Source organism: Rutidosis leptorrhynchoides, chromosome 11, assembly GCF_046630445.1.
Source record: "Rutidosis leptorrhynchoides isolate AG116_Rl617_1_P2 chromosome 11, CSIRO_AGI_Rlap_v1, whole genome shotgun sequence".
Lineage (NCBI taxonomy): Eukaryota > Viridiplantae > Streptophyta > Magnoliopsida > Asterales > Asteraceae > Rutidosis > Rutidosis leptorrhynchoides.
The window spans coordinates 5,044,097-5,056,393 of record NC_092343.1 but is presented as its reverse complement, the minus strand read 5'-3'; positions in this window follow the sequence as shown (position 1 = coordinate 5,056,393).

Below are 12,297 nucleotides of genomic sequence, written 5' to 3'. Positions count from 1 at the left end.
CATTAGCTATTAGTGTAGCTAACATTTCAGTTTCATCAATTGGTTCAGTTCCTTCTCCTAAAGAACATTCTCCTGTTCCTTGTAATTCTGGAAATTCTTCTAACAATTCTGCATGTGAATCTATAGTTTGAATATAATAACATGTATCATCTGCAGATTGCGGTTGTTGCATTGCTCTATCAACTGAAAAGGTAACACTCTCGTCCTCTATACTTAGAGTCAGTTTCTTACCAAACACGTCTATCATTGCTTTAGCCGTGTTTAAGAATGGTCTTCCTAATATGAGAGGAACTTGAGAATCTTCTTCCATGTCCAGAACAACAAAATCTACTGGAAATACTAAAGTACCAACTTTAAATAGCATGTTCTCCATTATCCCTCTAGGATATTTTATTAATCGATCGGCTAGTTGTATGCTTATTCTTGTTGGTTTCAATTCTCCAAGGTCTAGTTTAGCGTATAGTGAATACGGCATTAAATTTATACTAGCACCTAAGTCTGCCAATGCTTCTATTGAACTAAGACTACCCAGAAAACATGGAATTGTGAAACTTCCTGGATCAGATAGTTTTTCTGGTATCTTATTCAACAGCACTGCTGAACAATTAGCATTCATAGTAACGGCCAAGAGTTCTTCCATTTTCTTTTTATTTGAGATTAGATCTTTCAGAAATTTAGCATATCTAGGCATTCCTGAAATTACATCAATGAAAGGAAGATTTACATTTATCTGTTTAAACATATCCAAGAATTTGGATTGCTCGGCTTCAAGTTTTTCTTTCTTCATTTTACTCGGGTAAGAAAGTGGTGGTTGGTATGGTTTAACATAAGGTTTAGCTTTAACTGTGTTATCTTCATTAACCTTTTCAACTACCAGTTCTGTTTCCTTATCTTGCTCAGGCTGTGGTTCTTGTGGAGTAGGAATAGCTTCATCAGAAGTTACAGGTATTTCAGGTGGTTTAAGTGTTGTACCACTTCTTGTGATAATGGCTTTAGCTATTTCATTCCGGGGGTTAGCATTTGTATCACTAGATAGACTTCCCGGTTTTCTTTCACCTATTAACCTTGCTAGGTTACTTACTTCTTGTTCCAAATTTTGAATAGAAGCTTGTTGATTTCTAAATGCTTGAGCATTTTGTTCATTGGTTTGTTTCTGAGATGTGAAAAACTGCGTTTTAGTTTCAACTAGCTTCGTCATCATATCTTCTAAATTCGGCTTTTTATCACCGGTTTGTGATGGTTTGTTTTGAAAATTAGGTCTTTGCTGGTTGTAAGTATTGTTGGATACTTGTTGATTACTAGGACCTTGTTAGTTGTTGTATGGAATATTTCGGTTATAATTCTGGTTTTGATTATAAATTGGTCTTGGTGGTTGATAATTATTCTGATAATTATTTCCAGGCCTTTGGTTTATGTATGAAATATTCTCTCTTTGTTCCATTGTTAGTTCAATACTGAGACAATCTTTTGTCAAATGTGTTCCTCCACACTGCTCACAACTAATTCGTATTGAGTGGATATCTTTAGTCATCTTTTCCATTCGTCTCTCGACAGCATCTATCTTTGCGGAAATGGAATCTAAGTCATGGCTAGAATCGGCTCTAGCTGCTTTAGATGATCTAACGATATCTTTTTCTTGGTGCCACTCATGTGAGTGGGAAGCAGTGTTATCAATAATTTTGTAAGCATCAGTTTCTGTTTTCTTCATAATGGAACCACCAGCTGCTATATCGATGTCTTTCCTTGTAGTAATGTCGCGTCCTTGGTAGAATATTTGCACTATTTGACAGGTGTCTAAACCATGTTGCGGACATCCTCTTAATAACTTTCCAAATCTTGTCCACGCCTCATATAGAGTTTCATTCGGTTTCTGTGTGAACGTAACAATTTCTCGTTGAAGTCTTACGGCTTTAGATGCCGAAAAGAATTGTTTAAGAAATTTTTCAACTAAAACGTCCCATGTATCAATCGCCCCTTCAGGTAACGATTCCAACCAATCTTTGGCTTCTCCCTTTAAAGTCCAGGGAAATAACATGAGATATATCTGTTCATCTTCAACTTCTCTTATTTTAAATAGAGTGCAGATCCTATTAAAGGTACGAAGATGTTCATTTGGATCTTCCTTCGGCGCACCACTAAATTGGCATTGATTAGTCACCATGTGTAGAATTTGTCCTTTGATTTCATAATCTGGCGCATTAATGTCAGGATGAGTAATTGCGTGACCTTGGCCAGTGCGTTTAGCTCTCATTCGGTCTTCCATACTTAAAGGTTCCAGATTCTCCATAATTGAATTTGTTGAATCTGAATCACTAGAGGATTCTGATTTAATGGTTCGTTCCTCAACAATCTCTGTTTGAATGATTGGTGGTTCCGGAGGAAAAATTAATGGTTCAGGATCTATGAATTGTCCGTGAATATTCTCCGGATTTTCAATTGTGAGGTCGGGTTCAAAAAATGGATTATCGGAAATTTGAATTAGAGTACTTGGTCGACTGGATGACGATTCTAAAGAAAAATCAACGGCGACAATATTTTCTAGATGTCTTGATCGAGTTACAGGTGGTGAACGTACAAAAGGTGGTGAACGTCTTGCTCGGTGCATTCACTGAATATCCTACTAGTTTTTAAAAGGAAAGAAAAATTATATAAGTTATCCAATTAATAGACTTTTCTGATTTTGCCCACGTTTCGAATAGCCAAAAGATGCAGCAGAGGGGCAGGATTCGTTTGGTCTCAATATAATTGAGTACTGTTTGGCTCCAATAACCCGGTCCACGTACAAATCCAACTATTACTACGAACCAGAAAATTTTGATGTCTATGAATTTAACCACTTAAAATAAATTTTCGTAATTTTAAGAAATTTAGATAAGAAGCAGAATAAAAATCTATGTCCTAAAACTAGAATTGCGAGAAATAAGAAAGAAAAAGAGCGCGTCGAAAAAATCGAAAAAGAAAAGGGTGGAAAAATAAAAGGCGTCGAAAAATAAGAAAGAAAAAGAGTGACTATAAAACTTAAAAACACTCGACTAACCCAACCTTATTACTATCACTAACTTAAAATTAAAATTGTAAATTGAGATTACTAATTGGAGTGATAATTGATACATAGGTAAAAGGCGTCGAAAAATAAAAAAAATAAGAAAGTAGCTCGTTGAAACTTAAAAAAGAACTAAAAACTAAAAACTAAAAGTTGCGTCTAAAAATATTAAAACTTACAAGTAAAACTATATCCCAAATGGCAATAACTTAAAAAAAACGTCGCAAAATTCTAAAGCACCTAAATCTTAGTCTAAAGAAAAAGCACTTAAGGGATTTTACGGCAAAGCCTAAAAATCTAGAAATAAAAATAACTATGGCAAAAACTATATTTAAAACTAAATACGAGCAAAAAATACAAAAAATTACGCTAAAACAATTAAAAAGGGACAAAATATAAAAATATACTAAAAGTTATAAAAAGTACAATTTTTATAAAAATATTATTTTTATATTATTTATTTTATAAAACTATTAATTTTACAATTTAATTAAACTAATTTAACTAAAAATACAAAATAAAAATAAAAACTAAATTATATAATAAAAATACCCTAATTAGGGTTTAATTTAAATAATAATAATAAAAACCCGTAATTAATGCAGATTAGGGCTTCCTGTGGCCTGTCAGAGAGAACTCCGCGAGTCGCGGTTGAACCAGTTCAATACCTCCGCAAGTCGCGGAGGTTGCAGGTCCAAAAGAGGCGCAGGTTAATTTCGACAGGTCAGTTTTTTTTTCTGTTTTTAATTTAATTAATATATTTATTTAAATTTAATAAAACTTATATTTTAAAAACTAAAATAAAAATAGAAATATTTTATAATTTTATAAATAAAAATCTTAAAACTAAATTTTTATATATATTTTTTCTCGATTTTTTTTATGTTTTAAATAAACACAAAATATTTAAATAAAACTTATATTTTTATAAAATAAAAATAAAGAAACTTTATAAAACTTAAATATTTAACAAACTCTTAAAAATATTTATATTTTTGTTTTTCTTTTTATATTTTCGAATATTTAAAACGTATTTTTACAAAAACGTATTTTTATAAAAGTAAACTAAAAATAAAAATCTTTTTTTTTCATATATTAGCGTTGCGCTTCCGGCTTTTAAGCTAGATTTTAAGTTCCCCGGCAGCGGCGCCAAAAATGCTTGATGTTATGCGAGGTGTATATGAAATAGCTTATATTTTACTAGGAAAAACTATTAAATACGATACAATTTTACACAAGATATTTATTTATTTATAGAATGGATATACTTAAACCTTGCTACAACACTTATAGGCAGTGTACCTAATCGTACAGTAGTGTAGTTTTTAGTAAGTCCGGTTCGTTCCACAAGGAAAAAATCTTTAAACAAAGCTTAACACTATATTAGTTTAATTTATAAAAATACAAATATATATATAAGTAATATTATTATTTTAAAGGGGAGTTTTTACCGTTTAATGACCGGTTTGTCGATTTTAAAACTTTAGTCGGAGTTAAAACCTAATGCAAAATATTAAAAATAAATACAAGACTTAATTTAAAGCGTAAAGTAAATAACGATAATGAAATTGCGATAAATAAAAGTGCGATAAAATAAAATTGCGATAATTAAAAAGTACGATAATTAAAAGTGCAATTAAATACAATAACAATAAATAAAGGTGCGATAATTAGAAGTGCAATTAAATACAATAACAATAAATAAAAGTGCGATAATTAGAAGTGCAATTAAATATAAAATAAAGGAAATTAAATATAAAATAAAAGAATTATGCTTATTTAAACTTCCGTAATCATGATGTTTGACGTGTTGATTTTAGTTTTATTGAAATGTCCCGTTCTTATTGATTAAAAACGTTCCATATTAATTGATTTCGTTACGAGGTTTTGACCTCTATATGAGACGTTTTTCAAAGACTGCATTCATTTTAAAACAAACCATAACCTTTATTTCATAAATAAAGGTTTAAAAAGATTTACGTAGATTATCAAATAATGATAATCTAAAATATCCTGTTTACACACGACCATTACATAATGGTTTACAAAACAAATATGTTACATCGAAATCAGTTTCTTGAATGCAGTTTTTACACAATATCATACAAACATGGACTCCAAATCTTGTCCTTATTTTAGTATGCAACAGCGGAAGCTCTTAGTATTCACCTGAGAATAAACATGCTTTAAACGTCAACAAAAATGTTGGTGAGTTATAGGTTTAACCTATATATATCAAATCGTAACAATAGACCACAAGATTTCATAACAACTTTTAAATCAAAGTTTATCATAGTTTTTAATTAACTAACCCAAAACAGCCCGCGGTGTTACTACGACGGCGTAAATCCGGTTTTACGGTGTTTTCGTGTTTCCAGATTTTAAATCATTAAGTTAGCATATCATATAGATATAGAACATGTGTTTAGTTGATTTTAAAAGTCAAGTTAGAAGGATTAACTTTTATTTGCGAACAAGTTTAGAATTAACTAAACTATGTTCTAGTGATTACAAGTTTAAACCTTCGAATAAGATAGCTTTATATGTATGAATCGAATGATGTTATGAACATCATTACTACCTCAAGTTCCTTGGATAATCCTACTGGAAATGAGAAAAATGGATCTAGCTTCAAATGATCCTTGGATGGCTTGAAAGTTCTTGAAGCAGAATCATGACACGAAAACAGTTCAAGTAAGATTTTCACTCGAAATAAGATTGTTATAGTTATAGAAATTGAATTAAAGTTTGAATATGATTATTTCCTTGTATTATAAAGATAACCTACTGTAAGCAACAAAGGTTTCTTGATCTTGGATGATTACTTGGAATGGATGAAAACTTGGAAGTAAACTTGCAATCTTGGAAGTATTCTTGATTTTATGAAACTAGAACTTTTGGAATTTATGAAGAACACTTAGAACTTGAAGATAGAACTTGAGAGAGATCAATTAGATGAAGAAAATTGAAGAATGAAAGTGTTTGTAGGTGTTTTTGGTCGTTGGTGTATGGATTAGATATAAAGGATATGTAATTTTGTTTTCATGTAAATAAGTCATGAATGATTACTCATATTTTTGTAATTTTATGAGATATTTCATGCTAGTTGCCAAATGATGGTTCCCACATGTGTTAGGTGACTCACATGGGCTGCTAAGAGCTGATCATTGGAGTGTATATACTAATAGTACATACATCTAAAAGCTGTGTATTGTACGAGAACGAATACGGGTGCATACGAGTAGAATTGTTGATGAAACTGAATGAGGATCTAATTGTAAGCATTTTTGTTAAGTAGAAGTATTTTGATAAGTGTCTTGAACTCTTTCAAAAGTGTATGAATACATATTAAAACACTACATGTATATACATTTTAACTGAGTCGTTAAGTCATCGTTAGTCGTTACACGTAAGTGTTGTTTTGAAACCTTTAGGTTAACGATCTTGTTAAATGTTGTTAACCCAATGTTTATAATATCAAATGAGATTTTAAATTATTATATTATCATGATATTATGATGTATGAATATCTCTTAATATGATATATATATACATTAAATGTCGTTACAACGATAATTGTTACATATATGTCTCGTTTCAAAATCATTAAGTTAGTAGTCTTGTTTTTACATATGTAGTTCATTGTTAATATACTTAATGATATGTTTAATTATCATAATATCATGTTAACTATATATGTATCCATATATATGTCATCATATAGTTTTTACAAGTTTTAACGTTCGTGAATCACCGGTCAACTTGGGTGGTCAATTGTCTATATGAAACCTATTTCAATTAATCAAGTCTTAACAAGTTTGATTGCTTAACATGTTGGAAACACTTAATCATGTAAATAACAATTTCATTTAATATATATATAAACATGGAAAAGTTCGGGTCACTACAGTACCTACCCGTTAAATAAATTTCGTCCCGAAATTTTAAGCAGTTGGAGGTGTTGACGTATCTTCTGGAAATAAATGCGGGTATTTCTTCTTCATCTGATCTTCTCGTTCCCAGGTGAACTCGGGTCCTCTACGAGCATTCCATCGAACCTTAACAATTGGTATCTTGTTTTGCTTAAGTCTTTTAACCTCACGATCCATTATTTCGACGGGTTCTTCGATGAATTGAAGTTTTTCGTTGATTTAGATTTCATCTAACGGAATAGTGAGATCTTCTTTAGCAAAACATTTCTTCAAATTCGAGACGTGAAAAGTGTTATGTACAGCCGCGAGTTGTTGAGGTAACTCAAGTCGGTAAGCTACTGGTCCGACACGATCAATAATCTTGAATGGTCCAATATACCTTGGATTTAATTTCCCTCGTTTGCCAAATCGAACAACGCCTTTCCAAGGTGCAACTTTAAGCATGACCATCTCTCCAATTTCAAATTCTATATCTTTTCTTTTAATGTCGGCATAGCTCTTTTGTCGACTTTAGGCGGTTTTCAACCGTTGTTGAATTTGGATGATCTTCTCGGTAGTTTCTTGTATTATCTCCGGACCCGTAATCTGTCTATCCCCCACTTCACTCCAACAAATCGGAGACCTGCACTTTCTACCATAAAGTGCTTCAAACGGTGCCATCTCAATGCTTGAATGGTAGCTGTTGTTGTAGGAAAATTCTGCTAACGGTAGATGTCGATCCCAACTGTTTCCGAAATCAATAACACAAGCTCGTAGCATGTCTTCAAGCGTTTGTATCGTCCTTTCGCTCTGCCCATCAGTTTGTGGATGATAGGCAGTACTCATGTCTAGACGAGTTCCTAATGCTTGCTGTAATGTCTGCCAGAATCTTGAAATAAATCTGCAATCTCTATCAGAGATAATAGAGATTGGTATTCCATGTCTGGAGACGACTTCCTTCAAATACAGTCGTGCTAACTTCTCCATCTTGTCATCTTCTCTTATTGGCAGGAAGTGTGCTGACTTAGTGAGACGATCAACTATTACCCAAATAGTATCATAACCACTTGCAGTCCATGGCAATTTAGTAATGAAATCCATGGTAATATTTTCCCATTTCCATTCCGGGATTTCAGGTTGTTGTAGTAGACCTGATGGTTTCTGATGTTCAGCTTTGACCTTAGAACACGTCAAACATTCTCCTACATATTTAGCAATATCGGCTTTCATACCTGGCCACCAAAAATGTTTCTTAAGATCCTTGTACATCTTTCCCGTTCCAGGATGTATTGAGTATCTGGTTTTATGAGCTTCTCTAAGTTCCATTTCTCTCATATCTCCAAATTTTGTGTAACAACCCTCACTTTTTGACTTCTAAATTACTGAATTAACCCTAGGGTTATATGTCTGACTATATGTATTAAGGGTTGTTATATACAATTAAATATTGACCGAATAGTAATTTTTAGTCAACAATGTACGCTTAAATAAATAATATATTATTAATTTATATAATTTGACATAATTTAACTAAGTATATAAACTTTGTATCACTTTTATTATTTAGTTAATATATTATATATTTAACTATATAATAAATCCTATTATATATAAATGTAATAATATTTACAAACTTACTAAAACTATAGTTTAATAATTAAAATCATAATTATTATTAAAAATACAAAATACCGAATTATTTATTATTTTTATGCAAAATTTGTATTTATTAATTAAATAAAACAAAAATAAAAAAAATAAAAAAAATATTATTGACAAATATTCTTGGAAAAACATTAAATAAATTTGTTTATTTACATAAAAAAAATCCTTAAAATAAATAAAAAATAAATAAATAAATAAATTACTTTTTAATTAAAAATTTTAATGGAAAAACTACTTTTATTATTTTATTTTGTGCATTATCCCATGACCTAACATTTAATACTTTTTAATTTTAAAATCCCATTAAGAATTAAATATTTCTTTTTCTTTTAATTATTTTATTCTTTTTACCTAATTTTTTCAAGTATAAATACCCCTCATTTCTCATTCAAACTCACACCAAAATTTCTCTCATTCTCTCTTTGAAGAATTACTACTAGTAAGTATTCTTTTCTTACTTTTTATTTTTTTTACTTTTTACTTTTTACTTTTTACTTTTTTACTTCGGTTATTATTTTTACCGAAATATGTAAATAATATTATAAATTATATGCAATTAAAAATAAAATAAATAACATGTATACACTATTACTATTACTAGCACCTATAACCTACTACTTATATTGTAACATAAAAACATTTTGGGATATGTATTAGAGATGTATAGATCTTCGAACTTTCTTGACGAATGGTTTCTATGAGATTCTAGGCAGAGGGTTTGGATTTCCGATTTAAAGGGTCCTATGGCTCAAGCCCCTAGATCTAAATTAGCCATTCGAAGGGAAAGGGGTGATTGGAAGCTTATCTAATACGGCAAGTATCCTAAAATGGAAAACACCGATAAAAGTAGAAACTCTCTAGTCATAGGAACTTAGTAAAATAAGAAACTTTCTAAAAATGGAAACTTTATAAAAATAGTAACTTACTAGGAATAGAAACTTAGTAAAACAAACTATACTTAAACACATACTTAAACTTAAACATGGGCAAAACACTTAACTACTCTTAAATGTCAATAAGTTGACTTTCCTGCACACTCGTTCAACTCTTTATTCCGAGGAATAACTCTCTCTCTACTTACTAAGGTGAATTTCATAGCCCCACTTTTTACTATTTCATTACTGTTTTGAAACTATGGGGTGAGACACATGCTTGCTTTTAAATTTTTAACATGCAATATTTTAATAACTGTTTTACAATATTTATATACGTGAATTTCATAGCCCCACTTTTTACTATTTCATTACTGTTTTGAAACTATGGGGTGAGACACATGCTTGCTTTTAAATTTTTAACATGCAATATTTTAATAACTGTTTTACAATATTTATATACGTGAATTTCATAGCCCCACTTTTTACTATTTCATTACTGTTTTGAAACTATGGGGTGAGACACATGCTTGCTTTTAAATTTTTAACATGCAATATTTTAATAACTGTTTTACAATATTTATATACGTGAATTTCATAGCCCCACTTTTTACTGTTTCATAACTGTTTTATAACTTTTGGGGTGAGAATACATGCACAACTTTTATAACTGTTTTACACGTATTAACTATTAAACTGTGATATGTTAGGCTACGACCAGCAAGCCCCCAACCGATAAGTATAAACGATAACTTGTTACGGGGTAAAATTGAAAGTCTAGTCTAAATATCAGTACTTACACGTATCTACTATTAAACTGTGATATGTTGGGCTATGACCAGCAAGCCCCCAACCGACAAGTATAAACGATAACTTGACACGGGGTAAACTTGAAAGTCTAGTCTAAATATCAGTACCAACTGTTAAAACTATGCTATACCCGGCTATGTCTGACTAAGTCCCTACAGTGATATTTTTAATTGTTGCGGCATGCTTAATTATTGGGGGTAGGCCTATCGGGAGTAACGTCCCCGATACATTTGACTCAGTCTTTGTATTACTTGATAATGAAATTTAAATCGACAAGGACAGACACAACTTGTCATGGGGCAAATTTGAACGTTTAGTCTGAATATCACGCTTTGGCATAACTTTTTGATCCTTCGGGAGATCAACTTTACAAACTAAATCTTGTGGTCTAAAACAACGACAAACTTTTTGTTAAACCTATGAACTTCACTCAACCTTTTTGGTTGACACTTTAGCATGTTTTGTCTCAGGTACTGTTTGATTCAAGCTCTTATACTTACTGCTTATGTGATGCTACTTGGACATAGGATTAAGAGATATCGCATTTACTACTTCTGCATGTGAACATTTACGATATTGTTATTCCTGTCATTGTAACGATATTTCATTTTCCGCTGCGTACACATTAAAGTTAAATTCATCATTTAGTATTGTTCTCGTTTATTATAATATGTTGGTATGTTTTGATATTAGTGACGTTCCTTCCAGACCCTATTGGGAGGACGTTACAGATTGGTATCAGAGCATAACCAGGCTATTATAGAGAACCAGGATTGCATTTTTATGTGTGCCTTACTTGTTAGCTAGGGTGCCTTAGCAATCTAGGAAACTATAACCTTTCCTGCCTTAGAATTAAAGCACTTAGGATTGCTCCATAATCTTAACGATTATGCTTTAATATACCTGACTTAAAGATTCTAATCAAAACCTCTTTCCTAATATTAGGATGTCTAATTCTCATCAAGCGAACAAAATGAATCTTTTCGAGCCAACCGAAAAAGATACTGAAAGATCTTCCACTGAAAGACCAGTCCAAAGCCCACCTTATGGCTTTGGTGGTCCTCCATCACCAAATTATAGCCCAAATACTAATCTTGATTCACATGGGTCTCCTCAATACTATCCAACCCCAAGAAATAAAGACAAGAGGAAACGTCTTGAAGAAACTGGCCCGTCAAAGAAAAGATCCCGATCTCCTTCCTACGATGAAGTTGATGTCAAGTACGAGATCATGAATCTGCGAAGAACTACCGAAGGCCTAATTCGCCATATTGCAAGGATCGATGCTTAAATGAAGAAAAAAGACCTAGCGATCAAGAAGCTCATGAAGGAAAATGCTGAGCTAAAGAAAGAGATTATATACATATATTTGTTTTATCCCATGACCGATGTGGGACTTTGATTTGCACCCTTACAAGAAATGCCCGATGGGGGAAGCAATATCTCTCCTACCTAAGAGAAGATGTTGACTTTAGATTGAAGATGGAGGAAAACCACGTGAATAATCAATTTTATATGAGGGACCACAAGTACCATGTAATCAACAATGATGTTTCCAATCTTTATGATAATCTCGAGTTCCTGCATGAGAAACAAAAGGCGAGGAACAAGAAAGTTGATGAGTTTATGAAGAAGGTGGAGGATGAGAAGAAGAAATATGAAGACTACTTCAATCTTAATATTTCCTAGTTATTTTCTATCTATGCAAAGGCTAGGCCTTAAACTATTTCTATCCCCGAATCGTGTAATAAGAAGGCTTGTTTAAAGCCTTGTTCTTAATAAAATAAAGTGTTTCGTTTATATCATATTCATCTTTATTCCACTTAATTTTTTTTTTTCAAACTTATGACCTATCAAGTTTATCAAACTTCTATATGTTATTGAAGATAACGGTTCATCCACAAGCTCCTGCTACTACTTCAAACACTCACGTATCTTATGCCTTTATACATCGGTTTGCAAACCGGAAAATATTATTGGGTTATCACAGTATACG